At 34.6% G+C, this 23,689-nt stretch overlaps 1 pseudogene; it reads left to right on the top strand.

Moving 5' to 3' along the window:
- Positions 1 to 5,806, top strand: part of LOC104675073 — a 62,561-nt pseudogene extending 56,755 nt beyond the window's left edge.
- The last annotated feature ends 17,883 nt before the right edge of the window (positions 5,807 to 23,689 follow it).

The raw sequence follows: 23,689 nt of genomic DNA on the forward strand, positions 1-23,689 counted from the left end.
ATTCCTCATGCCAATTCAGTATACCCCTCATGTACATACAGATGGAAAGAAAAGTTTTATTTACATATGCACAGAAATGAGTTAATCTGGTAGAATTGCTAAAGAGTCTGTGGTATTCAATTCATTACAAATATAGTATAACACATTTGATCATGTACAGTCCTGTGTCACTTAAGTACAGGGATACATTCTGAGGAATGCTTCATTAGGCCATTTCAGTGTTATTTGAACATTATAGAGTGTACTTATACAAATCTAGATGATATAGCATACTAGACACCTAGGGTATATGATATTGTCATTTACTGCTCTTAGGGTTATGAACCTGTATATTATGTTACTGTACTAAATACTATAGGATATTATAACATAATAATAAATATTTGTGTATCTAAACATAGAAAAGTAAAAATATATTAAAACAGGTTAAAAATGGTACATCTGTATAAATCACTTACTACGAATAGAGCTTGCAGGACTAGGAGCTGCTCTGAGTAAGTCAGTGAGTGAGTGGTGAGTGAATGTGAAGACCTGGGACATTATGTACACTCCTGTGGACTTTAGAAGCACTGTACACTTAGGCTACACTAGATTCATTTTGAAAACTCTTTTTTCAATAATATGTTAACATTAGCTCCTTATTACTTTTTTACTTTATAAACTTATTTTTCTTAACTCTGACTCTTTTGGAAGAACACTTAAAGTAAGACACAAATACATTGTACAGCTGTATAAAATACTTTTTCTTCATATTCTTATTCTATAAACTTTTTCCTATTTAGCTATTTTAGTATATTATTTTTGTTTAATTTCTTACATATCACTTCATGCATATATAACTTTTTTCTTCAGGATCTTGTCCTCATTAAGTGCTATCTTCCTTGGTAGCTTCAAGAATGTTGGTTTTTATTTTTGTTTTCTTTTCTCCTAGCCCAGTGGCTTTGCAAATGTTCAAGCTGCTACTTTTCCTTCAGCATCTCTTTCTTTTTGTTTTTATTTGCAAGTTTCCTGTGCTGAAAAACTGTGGTAAAAATGTACCTAAGTGCATTTTCTTTCTCTCCGAGATCTTAGTGTTTCTGACCATTTTTATTAATATATAATATTTTTGTTCATGCCAACTTTTCTGATTTATAGTTTATTTTGTCTGATTATGTATAGCCACCTCTGCTCTCTTTTGGTCATTATTTTTATGACCCAGCAATCCCATTACTGGATATATACCCAAAGGATTATAAATAATTCTAGTGTAAAGACACATTCACACACATGTTTATTGCAGCACTGTTCACAATAGCAAAGACTTGGAACCAACCCAAATGCCCATCAATGTTAGACTAGATAAAGAAAAGGTGGCACATATACACCATAGAATACTATGCAATCTTGAAAAAGGATGAGTTCATGTTCTTTGCAGGGACATGGATGAAGTTGGAAACCATCATTCTCAGCAAACTAACATAAGAACAGAAAACCAAAAACCACATGTTCTCACCTATAAGTGGGAGTTGAAAAATGAGAACACATGGACACAGAGAGGGGAACATCACAAACTGTGGCCTGTCAGTGGGTGGAGAGCTAGGGGAGGGATAGCATTAAGAGAAATACCTAATGTAGATGACTGGTTGATGGGTGCATCAAACCACCATGGCACATGTATACTATATAACAAACCTGCACGTTCTGCACATGTATCCCAGAACTTAAAATATGACTATTTTTTTAAGTTTCAATATAGCAAAAAGATATAAAAGTTATAAATATTTTCATACCTAATAACAGACTAAATATATATAAAACAAAACCTGACAAAGTTGAAGAAATAAAAAGTTATACAGTAATAATTTGAGACTTCAATATCTCATCATCAATTATCCATAGACAACCAGACAGAAGATATGTAAAAAAACGAGGACTTAACACAATAAATCAACTAGATCTAACAGACACGCACAGAACACTTCACTCAGCAACAACTACATGCATATGCTTCTTAACTGCAGATGAGACATTTTCCAGGCAGACCATGTTAGGCCACAAACTAAGTCTTAATAGATATAAAATACAGATATTGTAAAAAGTATCTTCTCTGTACACAATGAGATGAAGTTAGAAGTCAATAACACAAAGAAAACTGGAAAATGAACACATTTGTGGAACTTAAAAAACAAACTCCAAATCAACCAGTGGATCGAAGAAAAAATAAAAGCAACAGAAAATAATTTGAAATAAATTAAAACAAAAACACAATATTCCAATACTTATGGGACACAGTGAAAGTAGTACTAATGGGAAAAATGTATAGCTATAAACATGTTTAAATCAACAAAGATATGAAATCAACTACCTAACTTAGCAACTTAAGGAACCAGAAAAAGAGAACAATTTAAAGCCAAATCTAGCAGAAGAAAGGAAATAATAGACTATAGCAGAGAAAAATGAAGCCCTGAATAGAAAAACAATAGAGAAAATTAGGGAAACCAAAAGTTGGTTATTTGAAATGATCAAAATATTTGACAGAACTTCGAATAGAACAGCTATAAAAAAAGACAGAAGACTCAGATCACTAAATTCAGAAATTAGAATGGGGACATCACTAGTGATTCCAGAGAAATTAAAATTAAACATTAATAATTGTACACTAACAAATTGGCTAATCTAGGTGAAATGGAGAAATTATAAAAAAACATTAAGCCTGCCAAGACTAAATTTTGAAGAAATAGAAAACCTAAATAGATTTATAACTATTGGTAAGAAGATTAAATCAGTACTCAAAAATATTACAACAAAGAAAATCCCTGGACCTGATGGCTTCACTGGTGGATTCTACCAATGTTTTAAAAAGACTCAAAGGATTAACACAAATCTTTCTCAAATATTCAAAAAATGGAAGAGAAGAGAATATTTTCTAATTTTTCTATGAGGCCAGTATCACTTTGATACTAAAGTCAGACAAAAACATCACAAGGAAAACAAATCTACAGACCAAAATTTCTGATAAACATTGATATAGCAATCTGAAACAAAACACTAGCAAATTAAATTTAGTGACATATTAAAAGCATTATGCACTATGACTAAATGGGATTTATTTCTGGAAGGGAAAGATGATTCAACATGCAAAAACCAATCCATGCAAGGCACCACATTAACAGAAAGAAAGTACTAAAAAAAAGCACACATTATCATCCCAATTGATGCAAAGAGAAGCATTTGACAAAATTTAACACCCTTTCATGATAAAACACTCAACAAACTAAGAGTAGAGGGAAACCACTCAACATAATAAAAGCCATTTATGAAAACCTGCAGTGAATATCATACTCAATTATGAAAAACTGAAAGTTTTAATATCAAGAATAAGGCAAGGGTTGCTAATTTTGGCACTTCTCTTCAGTATAGTATTAGAATTTCTAGCCAGATGAATGAGTCAAGTGAAAGAAATACAACACGTATGAATGGAAAAGGAAGAGGTAATATTATCCCTGCAGATGACACAATCACATATATTGAAAACCTTAAAAATTCTACCAAAAAATGTAGACATAACAAATTCAACAAAGCAGGAGGATATAAAGTTAGCACACAAAAATCAGTTACATTTTCATAGACTAACTGAACAATCTGAAAAGGAAACTTAAAAAATTGCATTTACAATAGCATCAAAAAGAATAAAATACTTAGGAATTGGTCAAGAAGGTTAAAAACTTGTACAACAAAAACTACAAAATATTGCTTAAAGAAATTAAAGAGGACATAAATAATTGGAAAGACATTCTATGTTCATGAATTGGAAGGATTAATATTATTAAGATGTTAATACTACCCAAAGTGAGCTACAAATTCAATGCAATACCTATCAAAATCCTAGTGACGCACTTTTCAGAAATAGAAAAATCCTCCCTAACATTTATATCGAATTTCAAGAGACATTGGTCAAAGTAATCTTGAAAAAGGACAAACCCAAAAGACACACACTCCCTGATTTGAAAACTTGCTACATAGCTATAATAATCAAACCATGAAGTACTAGCGTCAAGGAATATGACCAGTGGGATAGCATAGAGTGCCCAGAAATAGACCCTCACATACATGGTCTAATGATTTTTGACAAGGGTACCAAAACCATTCAATGGGGAAAGGACTATCTATTCTACAAATGGTACAGGGAAAACTGGATATCCACATGCAAAATAATTAAGTTGGACCCTTTATACAAAAATTAATTCAAAATGTACCAAAAACCTAAAGGTAAACTAAAACTCTAACACTGTTATAAGAAGCATAAGAAAAAGTTTCATGACATTGATTTGGCAATGCTTTCTTGGATATGACACCAAAAGCACAGAAAAAGACAAAAATAGACAAATAGGAATTCATAAAATTTTAAAAATTAGAATGTGATGGTACGCATCTGTAGTCCCAATTTCCCAGAAGGCTAAGACAGGAGGATCGCTTGAGTGCAGTTCAAGTCCAGCCTGGGCAAAATAAGGAGACTTCTATCTCTAATAATAATAATAATAATAATACATTTATGAATCAAAAGACACTGTCAGCCAAGTGTGATAAACGCAAACCATAGGATGAGAGAAGATATTTTCAAATCATATAATTTATAAAGGATTACTATCATGAATATATACAGAACTAAAAACAACCAAAAAATCCCAACAACAACTTGATTTAAAAATTGACAAAGGCTCTGTTGTTCCCTTTCTCACCATGTGACACATTTATTCCCCCTTTAGCTTCCACCATGCAGAATCTGCAAGAGTTGGCTGGACTGGTTGTTTCATTGTTGTAGATGCCATGTTAGAAAGAATCAAGCATGAAAAAACTAAAGATAATTATGCCTATGCAACTTTAATGAGACCCCAGAGGAATTACACAGTTCAAGCAGGAGACCAATCTATCTTTGTCCATGATGCACTGTTAGAAGCAGTTACTTGTGTAAATACCAAAGTGCCAGCTATAAACTTGTATGCATACATTAGAAGCTGACACAAATAGAGACGGGACAAAATGTCATAGGAATGGTGCTCAAATTTAAGCATCTAACCAGCTCAAAAGCTCAAATCTCAGGATTCATCAGTGCCAATCTTCCATGCAGTAATTTCAAAAATCACCTTGTTAATATTACACCACATGAATCCACAAGGTCGTACTTGCAACTTATCTATGGGGTAGAAGGATTTGGTTAACATCAATGCCAGTTTTATTGATGAGTAAAGAACAACAGAAAGCTTACATTAGGGACCCTTGAAAGAGATCACTGAGGACTTCTAGTGGGTGCTCTGGAAACACAATTTCATCAAGCTGTGTGAAATGGGCAGAGAAAATTGTCACCAATACTGGCCAAAAGAATAATCCACAAGATACCAGTACTTTGTGGTAGATCCTATGGCTGAGTACAAGATGCCATAATTTATCTCAAGGGAATAGATGCCAAGGACAGCTGGTCCTGAACAGTGAGACAGTTCCAGTTTACTGACTGGCCAGAGTAAAAAGTGCCAAAGTCTGGAAAAAGATTTATTCACTTCATTGGCCAAGTGCATAAAAACAAAAGAGTACTGTGGTCAAGATGGACCTATTTCAGCTCATTGTAATGTGAGCTAGGAAGGAGTAAAATCTTCATAACATCGAGCATTGTTTTGAAAATAATCAGTATAAAGGAGTTGTAGATATCTTCCAGACCACCAAAACATTAAGAACACCATGGCCAGCCATGGTACAAACAGAGAATGAGTATTGGTTTTGCTACTGAGTTGTCCTAGAGTAGCTGGGCAGCTTTGATCAATATACAATGTAGAAATCTCTGACCCATTCTGGATTTTTACTATAGTCCTTCAATATTCATGGAGTCTGAGAAGTCCTTATTAACTTTTAACTAACAACTACTTAGTGGGACTATAACACACATGCACAAAATTAAACCACATCGTTCCAGTGGAGTAAGATTTCACACTTTAATAACCTAACTTGAATCCTCACTGACAAGGCATCTGCAGGTTTTTATTTACCGATACCTTAAGGATTCAAAATCAAGGACAGAAGAAATCACAGTAATGAACAACCACCTCGTTCAGGATTGCTTGATAGGAGTGAGGAGAAATTGAGCGCTGCAAGATGTGTGCTGGTGTGGCTCCTTACAATGAAACAGACTCTGCTTTGACATCACTCCTTCCCGCCATACTGCTCATAAGATTCTAGGCGAAAGGCTGTGGGAATGTTTAAAAAGAAAGTTCCCGAACTAATTTTTTTAGTATTGTAAATATCTGCTGTGCTTCATTTCGAACTTTGTAAACTTTTTTCAACAAAATTTATGATTCAATAAAGTGAATTTTTAAACAGTTACATAATTCTTTATTTTTAATTTCCAGATTGTAGAGTTTTAAGCTGTAGAACTGTTATCTGTAATATATTGCTCTAGAAATATCAAATAATTTGAATATTTGCATATTTTGTGCAATAATTTAATCTACAGTATAATATCCGTAGATATTATATCTACAGATATATATGTAGATAATAATATCTGATCAGATATTATTTTTACGCTTCTGTACAGTTTTGATTGGTAAGAAACTATCCATTCTCTTAAAATAGTCAAAGAAAATTTTATTTTGGTTTGATTTTGGAATCAATAGGGAGGTGCAAATTATAAAGTTGCTGCTAACATACGTACATACATATCCACAGTGTACATATAGAGTGTCCACACAAAAAATATAGGCACAGCTATCAGTCAGTTCTTCCATGATTTCATTTTTGTAAATGTAAAAAAGCTATTGTAAACTTTTTTTCAATTCTTAATTTTATGACACATTGGTATTTCCTAATATTATGAAACTTTATTTTTTTAAGGGAAATAAGAAGTGCGCATTGGTGATTGTTAAACCTCACCCCCTAATTTCCTAATCCCTCTCCCCCCACCCACCCAATCATATTCACAAATACCATTTTGTTGGCCAGGCTTCCAATAAAGTTCAATATTTCTAACATTCTAGTACAACAAAATGTTATTAGGCAGGGCACGGTGGCTCATGCCTGTAATCCCAGCCCTTTGGGAGGCATAAGTGGATGGATCATCTGAGGTCACGAGTTCAAGACCAGCCTGATGAAAATGGTGAAACCCCGTCTCTACTAAAAATACAAAAATTAGCCAGACGTGGTGGCAGGTGCCTGTAGTCCCAGCTACTCTGGAGGGAAGTCTGAGACAGAAGAATTGCTTGAACCCAGGAGGCAGAGGTTGCAGTGAGCTGAGATTGTGCCATCTCATTCCAGGTTGGGTGACAGAATGAGACCCCGTCTCAAAAAAAAAAAAAAAGTTATTAAATATCTGATAAGTGTGGGAAGATCAGTGAATATCTCTTTAGAAGGCAAGAATGTTGTAATACGTCAGCTATTGTTTTAAAAAGTATTCAATGAAACATTGTCTCTAGTGTCTGCTATGAAATTTGCATTTATGATATGTACCACATGCAAAGTAAAACTCATGTTACTCTGGTCAGTAAGAAACATTTTGTGGCAAACAGCATTCCTGGGAAGAGCTGTAATTTTGTTTTTGGGGGGCGGTTTATTTGTTTGTTTTAATTATGCATTTAGAGTGTCTTATAATTGATGCCTATTTTAATAGTATTTCTTGTTAAATTTTTGATCATATTTTCATTAGTTTTTCATATCTGTTATTCTTTTCTATTAAATCGTTTTCTGTTTACCACAGAAAATAAAAAATAGTAAAAATTAAAATAGGCACAAAATTTTAATATACATTTTATCCAAAGAAGATATACAAATGGCCAGTAAGCAGATGAAAAGATGCTCAACACCATTAAACATTTGGGAAATGCAAATCAAAACTACAATGAAATACTATCATATACGCATTACCATGACTACTACCAAAAAGTTATAAAATAACAAGTGTTGACAAGATAGCGTAAAGGACTAAAAGAATAACACCCTTGTGCTTTGTTGTTAGGAATATGAAATGGTACAGCTGCTGTGGAGAACGGTTTGGTGGTTTCTCAAAAAATTAAAAATAGAATTATATTATCCAGTATTCTATTCTTGGTATATATTCTATATTCAAAAAATTGAAAACAAAGTGTCAAGGAGATACTTGCACACTCATGTTCATAGCAGTGTTATTCAGAAGAGCTAAAATGCGGAGGCAACCCAAGCACTCATCTGTGGATGCAGGGATAAGCATAATGCAGTATATACATGCAATAGAATACTAATCAGCCTGAAAAAGGAAGGAAATTCTGACATGTGTTACAACATGGATGAGCCTCAAGGAGATTATGCTAAGTGAAATAGGCCAGTTACAAAAAGATAAATATTATATGATTCTACTTATGTGAGGTCCTTAGAGTAGTCAAATACCACAGAGGTAAAAATAAAATGGTTGTTTCCAGGAGCTAGGGGAAGAAAGGAATGGGAAATTATTGTTTATTGGGTATAATGTTTCATTTTTACAACATGAAGAAAGTTCTGAAGATGAATAGTGGTAAAGGCGACACAAGATTTTGGTTGTATTTAATACCACTGTACACTTAAAAGTGGTTATGACAGTAAATTTTATGTTATATATATTTTACCATAATTAAAAGCAATCAAGGCAGTTGTCTAACAATCAGTTAAAGTCTTTAGAAATTTTCCTAAGGGATACAGCAAATGGAGAAATCTTCATCGAGAACATGTACTAAATCTCACTAAGAATGGCAAAAGTCTGTGGCATTGGAGCCATGACCCAATCCTTTACCACCCCCACTGTTCCCCCAAGTTCTCTATAACAGAAGCTTTGCCCTGGGAATTCTACAACCTGCAAGTGAGACCTAGAAGATGGGGGCTCTCTCCCTTCACCACTGTCTACTCTTGGGCTATGGCTTCACTCTGGGTAGGGCAGGCTGCTGGGATTTCTAATGCCTTGTCACCCCATCTTGCAGGTGTTCTATTCCATGCAAGCAGAGCTAAAAGAACCAGGTGTCTCCCTGCCTCTGCTTTCCCCCCATCCCACTCATAGAGTAGAAGCTCTACACCACATAGAGTAATCTGAGAATAATCAGGTTCCAGTGACCGTTGCCTCAGAATATTCATAGGTTGGTGGTTCCATGCTGGAAAGAGTGAAACTGAAAAGACCAGAAGGTGTGGTCTGGTCTTTTCAGTTTGACCACCCCACTGTGATCATTCATAATGTGAGGGAATCACTTCAGGAAAATCCAGGCCCCCCACCCCTGCCTGCCCCACCCCTAGTTCCAGTGCAGTAGCTCTGAGATCTGCCAAGGGTAAAGGCAGGCCATAAGAATTGACAGGACTGAATTTATTTGAAAAGAGCATAGAGAACTGCATGCCTATGGGCATTGGATATTTTTGTGGAGAGCAATTAAGAGGAAACTGGTGGTTCTATGATACAGGTAATATAGAGGAGACTATAGAAAGATTGCCAAAAAGAGCCCTGCTGGAATCACACTTCATGCTGGGGTTTGGAAGGCTGTGAGTGTGTGCTAAACTATACTCATTCAGAAGCAATCAGATCGCCGGGCGCGGTGGCTCAAGCCTGTAATCCCAGCACTTTGGGAGGCCGAGACGGGTGGATCACGAGGTCAGGAGATCAAGACCATCCTGGCTAACATGGTGAAACCCCGTCTTTACTAAAAAATACAAAAAACTAGCCGGGCGAGGTGGCGGCGCCTGTAGTCCCAGCTACTCGGGAGGCTGAGGCAGGAGAATGGCGTGAACCCGGGAGGCGGAGCTTGCAGTGAGCTGAGATCCAGCCATTGCACTCCAGCCAGGGTGACAGAGCGAGACTCCGTCTCTAAAAAAAAAAAAAAAAAAAAAAAAAAAAAAAAAAAAAAAAAAAAAAAAAAAAAGAAGCAATCAGGTCAAGAAATCAAGAAGACTCAGAAACACTTCTTAAGCATACACAGACACATCAACACACTTAAGTACACTGGCACAAAGAGATTAAACACAACTGACTACATAATGAGCTACTCTGTCCTAGGGATACTTCTCAGAATGCCAGGATTAAAAAAATATATATTATTCCCTGGCAATCTCAAGGAAGGAATGGATATCTCTGGTGACTGTGCTGTGTGCCCTCTTAAAATCAACTAGAGAGGAAATTTGTTAGCAAATTATCCCTGGATGAAAATGAGGCAAAAAAATGTAAATTTCAATTGGATAGCACCTCCAAGATATCCAATAATAAAGGATTAAATCGTATTTTCAAAAGGGGGCTTAATCTTGAGAATTGAAAACTCCTGGGGTCCCAATCTTGTGGCAGAAATCTCACAAGTTTAACCTCCTGTAGCCCCACCAGGTACTCACAATGAAAGTATGACAAAAATGTGTCTTGTTTCAGGCAGGAGTAATGAACAGTCACTGTTTTGAAATAAACCTGGGAAGGAAGTAACCATTTTGAAATATTTTGAGAGACTTCTTCATAACAAAGGCCTACACAGTAGGACCTTTCTGACTTAGGAAAATGTCAGTTAAACAACTCCAAACTCCTTAGTCTTCCTTTCTCACATAAGAAGAGATTTTTTAAAAGCTAAGAAATGCTCACAAAGGTCATAACCCAATGACTAGTAACCACTAAAACAATGGGATTTAATCATAAAATTACAGAATGCTTCCCTCCCCAAAACCTTACAACCAGATCAACCAGACTTCAGTATACAAACAGTGAATTAGCTAGAAGAGCTGTAATACATAGTCTCTAATTAAGTCTCTGATACACAGTCTCTAATTAAGAGAAAGTATCTAGGGAAACCCAAAGAAAAGAGGGGAGAAAAAATAACTACTACATAAAAACTTTGAAGTCTCTGGCATGTACAGCTACTATGGTTGAATTAATTAATTCATCCAGTTTACAGAAAACCACCATTAATTATCTAGATCTATTTGACATTTATAGAATGTTTCATTCAATAAATGTGGTATACACATTCATACATTCATCTCAAGTTACATGGGACATAAAGCTAGACAAAGTATATGTTGAGTCACAAAACATATTAACAAGTGAAAATTAGCAAGATAAAGATAGCTAAAAAAATCCCCAAATATTTGGAGAATAAAAAAGTACTGCTAATTAACACATGAGTCAAATAAGAAGTTTCTTGACAGTTTCTATACCCAGAATGGTATCTCCTAGATTATCTTCCAGAGCTTTTACAGTTTGAGGTTTTACATTTAAGTCTTTAATTCATCTTCAGTTGATTTTTTGTATATGGTGTTAGGAAAGGATCCAGTTTCAATCTTTTGCATATGGCTAACCAGTTATTCTAGTACCATTTACTGAATAATAAATCCATTCCTGAATGCTTGTTTTTATCAGGTTTATCAAAGATCAGAGAGTTGTTGATGTGTGGTCTCATTTATGGGTTCTCTATCCTGTTCCATTGGTCTATGTGTCTATTTTTGTACAAGTACCATGTTGTTTTGGTTACAGTAGCCCTGTAGTATAAAGTTAGGTAATATGATGCCTCCGGCTTTGTTCTTTTTGCTTAGGAATGCCTTGGCTATTTGGGCTACTTTTTTGACTGGGTAAAGAAAATACCGGTGGTACATGTAATTTTGTGGTATTGGGGAAACTGGAGAGACCAGTAGGTAGAACAGGAGGACTTTATTGAGTGCACGCATACCCAGTGGATTAACATCCAGACACTGGACCCAGAACAAAGACAGGACTTGACTTTTATACATACTTCAAAAAGGGGGTTGGCTAGTTTGAAACAAGCTTACAGTGGCGTAAAGCATAGTGGCACAAAAGCAAAGGTACGGGGCAGAACAAAGGCAGTTAATCAATCCGTGACAAGTTCATAACTCAGGCTTACATGTGACTCTTGCTATGTGGCCAAATGGCTATTATCTGGGCTTGCTCAAGTGCCTTGCATGGGCTTATTTCAATGCCTTCCTTATGGTGCCTAGATGGCTGCAATCCAGGCCTGCTCAGACATCTCAGGACCTTCACTGTGCTGCTTAGATGAAAAACAGAATACTTGAAGTTACTAGTTACAGAAAACAGGAATCCATCAGCTCATCAGTTTACTTATGCCAAAGGAGAAAGGGAATTTGTTTTTCTTTTTAGCATTTTTCTGCTTCATATAACACCATGAAATATTATGCAGCCATAAAAAAGAATGAGATTATGTTCTTTGCAGCAACATAGATGGAGCTGGTGGCCATTATCCTTAGTAAACTAACACAGGAACAGAAAGCCAAACACTGAATTTTCTTAATTGTAAGTGGAAACTAAATAATAAAAAGCAATTTTATTATTTAATAATAATAAAATAATATTAAAAATAATTATTTATAAATATTTATATTTATAAAAAGCACAAAGACAAGAACAACAGACACTGGGACCTACTTGAGGGAGGAAAGTAGAAAAAGAGAGATAATAAAAAAAATAACTATTAGGTACTACATTTAGTAGCTGGGTGATGAAATAACCTGTACACTGAACCCCCATGACATGAGTTTACCTATGTAACAAACCTGCACTTGTACCCCTGAACCTAAAATAAAGTGATTTAAAGAGTCTTGAAAAATTGTTAAATATTTTGAGCAAATAAAATGAAAATGCAACTTATCAAAATTTGTGAGATGTAGCAAAAACAGTGCTTAGAGGAAAATTTATAGTGTGAAATCCATATGATAGGAAAGAAGAAAGATCTAAAATTGATCATCTAAACTTAGTAAACTAGAGAAGAGCAATGGAAAACCAAAACAACAAGATAGAAATAATGAAAGTTAGAGGGAAAATTATTAATGTTTCAAACATGAAGTCAATAGGGAAAATCAACAAGACCAAAGCTGCTTCTTTAAAAAGTTCAACAAAGTGATAAACTTCTAGGCATATAAATCAAGACAAAAAGAGAGAAGACATAAATTACTAATATCAAAAATGAGAGATAATCGTGTGGATATTTTAAGATTAATACGGGAATATTATGAACAACTATACTCACAAAAATTTGATAACCTTCATAAAATTGACCCATTCCATGAAAAAGAGAAACTGAAAACTGGCACAAGGAGAACTAGTTTATCTGAACAGCCTATATTAAATAAATTGAATAAGAAATTGATAAATGTTCTAAAAAGTAAGCGCTAAGCTCAGAAAATTTTACTGGTGAATTCTACCTAATATTTAGGAAACAATACCAGTTCTCTACAATCTTTTTTAAAAGTGTATACTCTTCAGTTGTTTTGATATCTACAAAATAAAAGTACAAAACACTGTCAAATGTATTCTATGAAAACAGCATTACTTTAATACCAAAACCAGATAAAAATATTGAAAGATATCAAAACCACAAATATATCTCATAAACAATGATGCAAAAAATTCTCACAATATATTTCCAAATCGAACCCAACAATAGATTTTAAAAATCTAAGTATGCAATACTGGTTCAACATCTGAAAATCGATTAATATAATTCATCCAATCAACAAACTAATTAAGATGATCATATTATATCAATAGAGAAATACACTTCAATGAATTACAACACCCTCAAAAAACTAGTAATGGAGAGGGAGTTCTGCTTTCTGATAAATAATACCTACTAAAAGCCTGCAGCTAACATCATAGTAAATGTTGTGCTTTCTGCCTAAGAACCTTCCTGCCAAAGAAGCATCCCCTCTTAGCCAATCCTACTCACAATTTTATGGAAAGTCAAAACTAATACAATAAGACAATAATAGGTAATAAAAGGTAGAAAGGTTGGGAGGGAAAAGTATTTGTGTTCACAGATGAGATAATTTTCTGTGTAGAAAGTCTTCAATAACCAAGAAAACCTCTCCGAAGTAATAAGCAATTACAGCAAGGTTGCTACATACAAGGTTAATATATAATGGTCAGTTGCTTGCCTATATACCAGAAATTGATAATTGAAATAAGAAATTAAGAACAATACTATTGGCATTACCAATAAACCAAATTATGTATAAATCTAACAAAATATGTACAGCACCTATATGAGGAAAATTGCAAAACTAAAGAAAAATTTAAAAGACCCAAGTAAATGAAGAGCTATTTCATGCTCATGTATATGTAAGAATACTCAATATTGTTAAGATGTAAATTCTCTGCTACTTGATCTCTAGGTTCAACACAATTTCACTCTCAGTAACTTAACATGTAGATATCAACAAATTGATCATAATGTTTACAGAGAAAGGCAAAAGAACCTAAAATTGTCAACACACTACTGAAAAGGAAGAACAAAATTGGAATATTGACACTAGTTGATTTTGAGACTTACTATAAAGTTACAGTAATAAAATGCTATCTTACCAATACCAATACAGCATGATATTGGCAAATAATACCATTGATAAAAAGATAAATCAATCAGTGGGAAAGAATAGAAAACCCAGAAATAGATCCAGTCATACAAACATAGTCAACTGATCTTTGACGAAGAATCCAAGATATTTCAATAAATAAAGGATAGTTGATGGAACAATATGACATCCTTCTACAAAGAAAAGAACTTAGACACTTCCCTTGTAATTTTCACACACACACATACAAAAAAACTCGAAAGAGACCATAGACCTAAATGTTAAAGGTGAAACTATAAAATTTGTGAAAGATAACATAAAAGAAAACCTAGGTGTATTAGAAAACTTCCGCTCTGTGGAAGACACTGTTAAGACAATGAGAAAACAAACCGCTGACTGGGATAAAATATTTGCAAAAACGTGATAAAGTACTGGTATCTAGCTGGGCGCAGTGGCTCATGCCTATAATCCCAGGACTTTGGAAGGCTGAGGCAGGTGGATCACGAAGTCAGGAGATGGAGACCATCCTGGCTAACATGGTGAAACCCCGTCTCTACTAAAAATACAAAAAATTAGTAGGGCATGGTGGCGGCGCCTGTAGTCCCAGCTACTTGGGAGGCTGAGGCAGGAGAATGGCATGAACCCGGGAGGTGGAGCTTGCAGTGAGCTGAGATTGCGCCACTGCACTGCAGTCTGGGTGACAGAGGGAGGCTCCATCTCAAAAAAATAAATAAATAATATAAAATAATAATTAAAAAGTCTGGTATCCAATATATGCAAAACTCTTACACATAAAAAAAAAAAAAAAAAAAAAACTCAATCCAATTTTAAAAAGGAAAAAAAAAAAAAAATGAGCAGATATCTTACCAAAGAAGATACACAGATGGTGAATGGCATATAAAAAGATACTCCCATTCTGTAGGTTGCCTGTTCACTCTGATGGTAGTTTCTTTTGCTGTGCAAAAGCTCTTTAGTTTAATTAGATCCCATTTGTCAATTATGGCTTTTGCTGCCGTTGCTTTTGGTGTTTTAGACATGAAGTCCTTGCCCATGCCTATGTCCTGAATGGTACTACCTAGATTTTCTTCTAGGGTTTTTATGGTATTAGGTCTAACATTTAAGTCTCTAATCCATCTTGAATTAATCTTCGTATAAGGGGTAAGGAAAGGATCCAGTTTCAGCTTTCTACTTATGGCTAGCCAATTTTCCCAGCACCATTTATTAAATAGGGAATCCTTTCCCCATTTCTTGTTTCTCTCAGGTTTGTCAAAGATCAGATGGCTGTAGATGTGCGGTATTATTTCTGAGGACTCTGTTCTGTTCCATTGGTCTATATCTCTGTTTTGGTACCAGTACCATGCTGTTTTGGTGACTGTAGCCTTGTAGTATAGTTTGAAGTCAGGTAGCGTGACGCCTCCAGCTTTGTCCTTTTGACTTAGGATTGTCTACAGAATGGGAGAAAATTTTTGCAACCTACTCATCTGACAAAGGGCTAATATGCAGAATCTACAAAGAACTCAAACAAATATACAAGAAAAAAACAAACAACCCCATCAAAAAGTGGGGAAAGGATATGAACAGACATTTCTCAAAAGAAGATATTCATACAGCCAACAGACACATGAAAAAATGCTCATCATCACTGGCCATCAGAGAAATGCAAATCAAAATCACAATGAGATACCATCTCACACCAGTTAGAATGGCAATCATTAAGAAGTCAGGAAACAACAGGTGTTGGAGAGGATGTGGAGAAATAGGAACACTTTTACACTGTTGGTGGGATTGTAAACTAGTTCAACCATTATGGAAAACAGTATGGCAATTCCTCAAGGATCTAGAACTAGATGTACCATATGACCCAGCCATCCCACTACTGGGTATATACCCAAAGGATTATAAATTAGTCTACTACAAAGACACATGTACACGTATGTTTATTGCGGCACTATTCACAATAGCAAAGACTTGGAATCAACCCAAATGTCCATCTGTGACAGACTGGATTAAGAAAATGTGGCACATATACACCATGGAATACTATGCAGCCATAAAAAAGGATGAGTTTGCGTCCTTTGTAGGGACATGGATGCAGCTGGAAACCATCATTCTTAGCAAACTATCACAAGAAGAGAAAACCAAACACCGCATGTTCTCACTCATAGGTGGGAACTGAACAATGAGATCACTTGGACTCGGGAAGGGGAACATCACACACTGGGGTCTATCATGGGGAGGGGGGAGGGGGGAGGAGGGAGGGATTGCATTGGGGAGTTATACATGATATAAATGATGAATTGATGGGTGCTGACGAGTTGATGGGTGCAGCACACCAACATGGCATAAGTATACATATGTAACAAACCTGCACGTTATGCACATGTACCCTAGAACTTAAAGTATAATAAAAAAAAAAAAAAAAAAAAAAAAAAAAAAAGATACTCAACATCATATGTCGTTAGGAAACTGCGAATTAAAGCAACAGCAAAAAATATTACCTATTGGAATGACTAAAACTCAAAACACTGACAACACCAAATGCTGGTGAGGATGCAAGGCAACGGGACCTACCATTCATTGCTGATGGGAATGAAAAATGGTAGAGTCACTTTGGAAAAATTTGGCAGTATTTTACAAAATTAAACAAGCTCTTACAATATGACCTAGTCATTGTGCTTCTTGAGATATATCTAAATAAATTGCAAATTTTGGCCACACAAAACCAGCACATATCTATAGCAGCCTTATTCATAATTACCGGAACTTGGAATCAACCAAACTGTCCATCAGTAGGTGAATTTAGAAGCAAACTATGCTGTTCAGCAATAAAAATAAATAAGACATGAAGGATTTTTTTTTACTAGAGAAATAATAAAAGCAAATTTCTAGGTGAAAGAAGCCAATCTGGAAAAGCTACTTACAGTATGTTTTCAACATTCTTGAAAAGGCAAAACAGAAATAAGATGGGAGGTTCCTAGGTTTTTGGAGATAGGAAGGGAAGGACATAGATAAAGCATAGGGGACTTTTAGGGTAGTGAAACTAATTCTTTGCAATACATCAGAAAAATGACTTGAACATCACCAACATTAAAAATATTTGGGTTTCAAAGAACACCATCAAAAAAGTAAAGACAACCCACAGAATGAGAGTAAATATTTGCAATCATTTATCTAATCAAGTTGTATCAAGAATCTACAACTCTCTAATAATTGAACAGTAATAAGACAACTCAATTGTTAAAATGGGTAAAAGATTTGGAAATGTAAAGTTGTGCAGCTGCTTTGGCAAACAGTTGGCAGTTTTTCAGAATGTTAAAGGTATAGTTACCCCAGCCTGGCCAACATGGTGAAACCCCATCTCTCTTAAAAACAAAAAAAGTAGCTGGGTGTGGTGGCAGGCACCTGTAATCCCAGCTACCTGGGAGGCTGAGGCAGGAGAATCATTTGTACGTGGGAGGTGGAGGTTGCAGTGAGTCGAGATTGTACCATTGCATTCCAACCTGGGTTTCAGGGTGAGACTCCATCTCAAAAAAAATAAATAAATAAAATAAAGTTACCACAAAACCTAGCAATTTTACTATGTACATAGCCAAGATACAAAAAAAATAACAAAAACATATATTCATACAAAAACTTATACATCCTTATGAAAAATTCTCATAGGAACATTTTTTGTAATAGCCAAAATGCAGACTAAAATATTCACCAACAAAAAGATAAATAAATGCAATGTGGCACATTCATACAATATAATATTTAGCCACTGCAATGAATGAGGTTGTGATACATGCTACAACATGGACAAACCTTGAAAACATTACACTAAGTGAAAGAAGCCAGATACAAATAACACATACACATAATTGTATTTATATGAAATCTTCAGAATAGGGAAATCAGCAGAGGCAGAAAGATTAGTGTTTATTTAGACCTGAGAAGTAGATTGGGTGGAAATAAGGATTGAATTCTAACATGTATGAGGTTTCTTTTTGAGTAAAAAAGAAAATTCTAGATTAAGTTGAGGTGATGGTTACAAAACCCTATGGATTTACTAAAATTCATTGACTTACACAATTTAAATGGGTGAATTTTATGGTATTTGAACTACAACTCAATAAAGCTATTAAAAAGCAATTAATTCAAACATTTGTAACTACTTTTTATAAAAAGTTTTCACAAATCCATCACTTTTCCAAGAATTTTTAAATAATTATTTAATCTGTACAATAATTATGTGAGGTAGTTACTAATTTCATCCTTAATTTACAGGCCAGCACACTGAAGCTTATAATACTTATGTAACTTGCTGAAAGTAGTATAGCATTTATGTGTTCAGGCTGGAATCTATACCCAGGCAGTCTGGCTCAAAATTACTTGCCTTAAACCACATACTTCTGATATATTATATTGCTCAGAATTTACATTCCTATTACGTTCATATTACTCTTACAAAAATCATATAATTATAGCAAGATTTCTAGGGAAGGTGTTTTCTTCCAGCCAAAGTTAAATAGGACAGGGTCCTGTTCTACAGGGTCCTGTGGGCCTCCAGGCCTTTGCCATTGCCTAAAATGGTATTCCTCTTCTTACTGTGGTTTAAATTCCACTACTTTTCAAGGCCAAGTCCCGAGTAATCTCTGGGAAGTTTTCTCTAACTCCCCAGGCCAATGTGGTTGTTCCCTTTCTTGTCCCATAACATTCTTTACATGCCTATAGTATACCTCTTTTCCCAATGCATTATAATTATTTGTTTTCATAACTGTCTTTTCCATTACATTGAAGTTCCCAAGAGCAGGGAACACTGATATTAATATTTGCAACCTTCAGTATTGCTGCTTGGAAAACAGAAGGCACTCAAGAAACAGTGAATAAAAAGGAGATGGAGGCTACAAAAGAAATAACATAATGGGTGGACCTTCCCTTACCGTTACAGAACTTAGGATGCAATTAGGAAACCCAAACTCTCACCACATTGAATAGTGAATAACTCATGCCAGAGAATGTCTAGGCGAGATTAATAAGCAGTAGAATTTTGAGTAGGAGCATTTAAGTGACATTTCTAAGCTTTCCAATATACATTTAAGTCACAGACTTTGTTTCTGGACAATTGTGTGACTTTTCTAATAATTAAATATCACCTTCTTCCATTCCATCTTCACTGTGCAGCCAGGTGTCGATGTTTTGTGTATTAAATAGCAAAGGCCATCTCAAGCTTGTCATTATATCTCTGAGCAAAGGTCAGGAATCTAAGGGAGTTTTGATTTGCCAGTTCTATATTAAAAGAGTGTTAATCAAATGTAGATTGAGCATGCCACGGTTTGATCCCATTGGCATAGAGTTTGAAAATGAATATTCCAGACGGTGCCTGGTTTAACATTTTGAACTGAAGTCTGCTGGCCTGGGAATGTCATTATTTCTTTAAAAAAAAAAAAAAAGTTTTACCTGTGTGACTTTTCAATCATCAAATTATTTTTAAAATAAATGTAAAAGGGAAAATATTGTTTCTGCCAGGATGAACAAAACATTTTCTTCTTTTATAATGTGTAACTGAAAGATCTGCCAAATGTAAATCCTTCTTTCCAACAGTAATGAGAATGTATGACTCAGATATAGTCAAACATTCCTTTTTAGAATTGCAGCCATGTATCTCTATGTTAACTCTCAAGCTGCTTGGCTATCCGTTGGTGAAAGCTATCAGTCAATTGCTAAATGATCTGAATCTGCCCCATGGCATCAGAATTGCCTGAAACTCATTGCATTCTCCAGGTGTCCAATGTACTCTAGAGATAGAATTTGCATGGTGAGACTTCGTTTCTCCAAAAGCAAGTATGATTCAGCGAAGAAAAAAAAAAGCATGAGTGGATTTGAACCATGGAGCTCACTGGACTAATATCTCTGTGGACATACAAAGCAGGCATTTTACTTTGCACTCAAAGTCTACTCTGTATTTTGAGGGCTCATGGTAAATTTGACTTTGAGAGAAATTACAAAATTAAAACAGGAGTGCTGCAGTAAAGGACCTTCCTCCTCAGCCAAAGCTAAGTCTAGGTAATGGTTATGTAGGCCAGGGACATGCTAAAGATTTGAGGTTTGTTTAGACCCCTATAATTATATACATCAGGAATCAGACTATTCCAGAGCAATGCTATAATAATACAGGATGTGTTGTTGAAAGTCTGCCCATTCAGTTTGAAGCCTTTGGGATGCATGTGTGGATGCCCTGTGAGTGTTGTAATGCTCTTCATCACAGAATCTTTGCTGGTGAGTCTTTTAAAAAATGTTAAAATTACAATGAAAGAGATGAAAATCTACTTAAATGTTGAAAAATATATGCAAATGGGCCCTGCCAGGAAATCCCAGGCAGTTTAGAGTGGTCCAGTCTGGGTTACATTTTAAATGTTTGGTTCTCAAATTGAGAGCTTTCCATTTTATTGTGAAATAGATACTCTGGAGATTCCCAAAAAGAAATGCACTAAACTTCTGTTCTTGTGTGGGCTCCACAACCCTGTTCACATCGTTCTTCATATGCATATTATTTAAGAACTGGATATGAAATGAAAATTTGAGGTTCTTAAAAACACATTGCTTATACTACCAATATCAGCCATTTGCTATCAACAAATTTTATATGTTTACTTAAGCACATACCTACTGATTGTCTGCTACATATCAGACACTCTGGTAAGTATTAAGGAAATAAAGAACATTAATATTATGTTTGCCTTAAAGGACAGTCTGTGTTGTACTGTTTTTGTCTATCAACTTTGAAGGTGATAAATCCATACTTCTTATGATAGCCCATAAGTGCTTCATAATCTGCCCTGCCAACTTTTCCATTTCGTTACATGCCAAAATTACCCTCATTCCTTGTGCTCTATTTACATGAATTCTATTTCCCTCCCTCAAAAATACAAGCCCTGATTTTTCCCTCATTGTGTACTTGCTTAACCCTCTGTTTAGAAACTTTCTTCCCTGAAATTGCTCATGGTTAGAGTCTTCTTATCTTTTAGATTGTCTTTCAGTTCTCCTCCTTAAAATGTCCTTCCTTGATCGTTATGTGAAATATGATCCCTCCCAAACATTATCATATTCTTCTATATTCTTCACTGGATATATCACTTTTGAAATTAACTTATTTTTTTTCTTGTTTTCTATGAGTCTCCTACTATTGGTTTCTAAGCTCCATGAGAGGAGGAATATTACCAATCTTATTTATGAACTGATTTCCTAGAAGAGCACCCAGAAGAGGAAAAAGAAAAAGAAAAAAAATATATATATATATAATAATAAAAACTTGACAAATTGATGCATAAAGAAAGAAGTGGAATGAGGTCTAGGCAGATTTTATTTTTAATTGTGGTTTCTTAAATGGTATGTGCCTAGAGTACTTTGAATCATAAATAGTCTTCAAGAGCTTCTTTAACATGCTCATGTATCATTTATCCAAGACCAAAGATCCTTGTAGGATCAGGAATATCGCGCAACACTAAGTTTTAAGGGAGCAATGTTTTAGAGGTCTATCTTTTCTACAATATATAAGAATGCAACTCTCACTCAAAGGAAAAAAAAGAAAATGAGCAAAAATCTAGGTCTTCTGCCACTCTGCTCACACTTTTAGAGAACTGATGTTCAGATTCTATGCCTGCCATGGTATGATATTGAAAACCCAGCTAGATATGGAACACCAGATATCACCTTGCATCTCTGATTTTCATCTCCGTCAACGTGTAATCTCACTTTATTTTACTTTAGTCATTGATAAAAGGAGGGACTTTTTAAAAGATAGTCCATAAGATAATTTTTAATTCTATAATATTTTTAGCATCAATTTCTGAAAAAGCATCATTTGGCAATGAGACATCTTACCAGCCTTTGTGTTCATATAGCTTGGAATGCTAAATTAGCATCAAAACAAGTTTTCTTCCTTATCCTCAAAGAAAATTAGATAAGTGAATATGTTGTCTTGTAACCTCTGACTACAAATATATTTCCTGATGGCTTTTAGGTTCTTAGCAAATGTATATTGTTTTATGTTTCTTTTTTAAGTGTAGGAAATATGTCTAAACAATATATCCAGACCTGTTCTCCTTTGTAATTGTATCTATTTTTTCCTGAAGTTGAGGGATTACAGACACACTGATATTGTGCAGAACAATAGTGTTGAAATTGAGAGTTACTTTGGTTTCTTGGTTCATGGTTATTTCTCCACTGGAGAGTAAATGGAGGGGCTTCCAAAGAATCCACTTCTGGGTAGATATGAAGTAATTAGGTAATATACGTGAATCTCCTTAGTAATGGATAGACTATCATTAACGAAGGCAAGTTTAAATGTTTTAAATCCTAAGGAATTGGCCTTGGATTAATTTTCCAAACATCAGAACTTGGATGTTTATTCTTCTACATTTTCCATGAGAAGTTTCTTTTTGCAAATTAGACTGATGGAAAGTTTTCAGTTTTCACAGTCACTTTCTAAGTTACACATATGCAAAAATAATCAGACAGTAGGAACAGCACTTTCCTTTCATCCCTGTGTAACTGAAAAACAGTAATGCAAGTATGGCTCACTTACCATGAAGCTTTCATCTTTTCGTGGAGCCCAATACATCAAAAGGATAATGTTACAGAAAGATGTGAATGAATAGAAACAGGCTGTCAAATGGTGGGTTTACCCTCTTTTTCTTTTCTTTTTTGTGAAGTTGCATTTTTAAAAAGAAAATAATATGGATATGTTTTAAACCACCATCAGTAAAACACAAGACATTTCATAAATATATAAAACTGGGACAATATTACTGGTAAAATTAAAACAATTCACATTTATAAACTAAGGAGATAATACCTATTTTAATATTTAATCTTAATTATAAGTTGAAAAGTTATATCCTTCTATTATTAATTTATTTTAACATCATAAAGAATATTTTTAGATAGAAATATTTGTTCACCTATCCCTGTGGTTCCCATATTACATTAAGAAATGTAAGATAACCAGAAAGAATAGTCTCATTCAATATCAGAAAGAGTAACAGACTTATTTTAATAAATTGGATATTCCTACTTCCATGTTTGGCTTATTTTGAGTCTATAAAATGACATACTCACTGTAACATAGTAAATTGATGCCATGTACAGTTGAGTAAAATATGGTGGTACCTGAATTTTAAAAAACAATTATCTATGAAAATAAGACATGAAGATAAAAGTAAGCTATTAATTTATTATTTAAAACTAAAAATGAATTCTTCATTTATTATGAAGGTAATTGATCCATGGGCAGTTTTGGAAAGTCTAGTGGTATGTTTTATAACAGAACAGTATACATTTTTACATGCATGTAAATCACTACTAAAATGATACAATGATAACCCTTAATGTCATGCTA

Source organism: Rhinopithecus roxellana, chromosome 3, assembly GCF_007565055.1.
Source record: "Rhinopithecus roxellana isolate Shanxi Qingling chromosome 3, ASM756505v1, whole genome shotgun sequence".
In the NCBI taxonomy this organism is placed as follows: Eukaryota; Metazoa; Chordata; class Mammalia; order Primates; family Cercopithecidae; genus Rhinopithecus; species Rhinopithecus roxellana.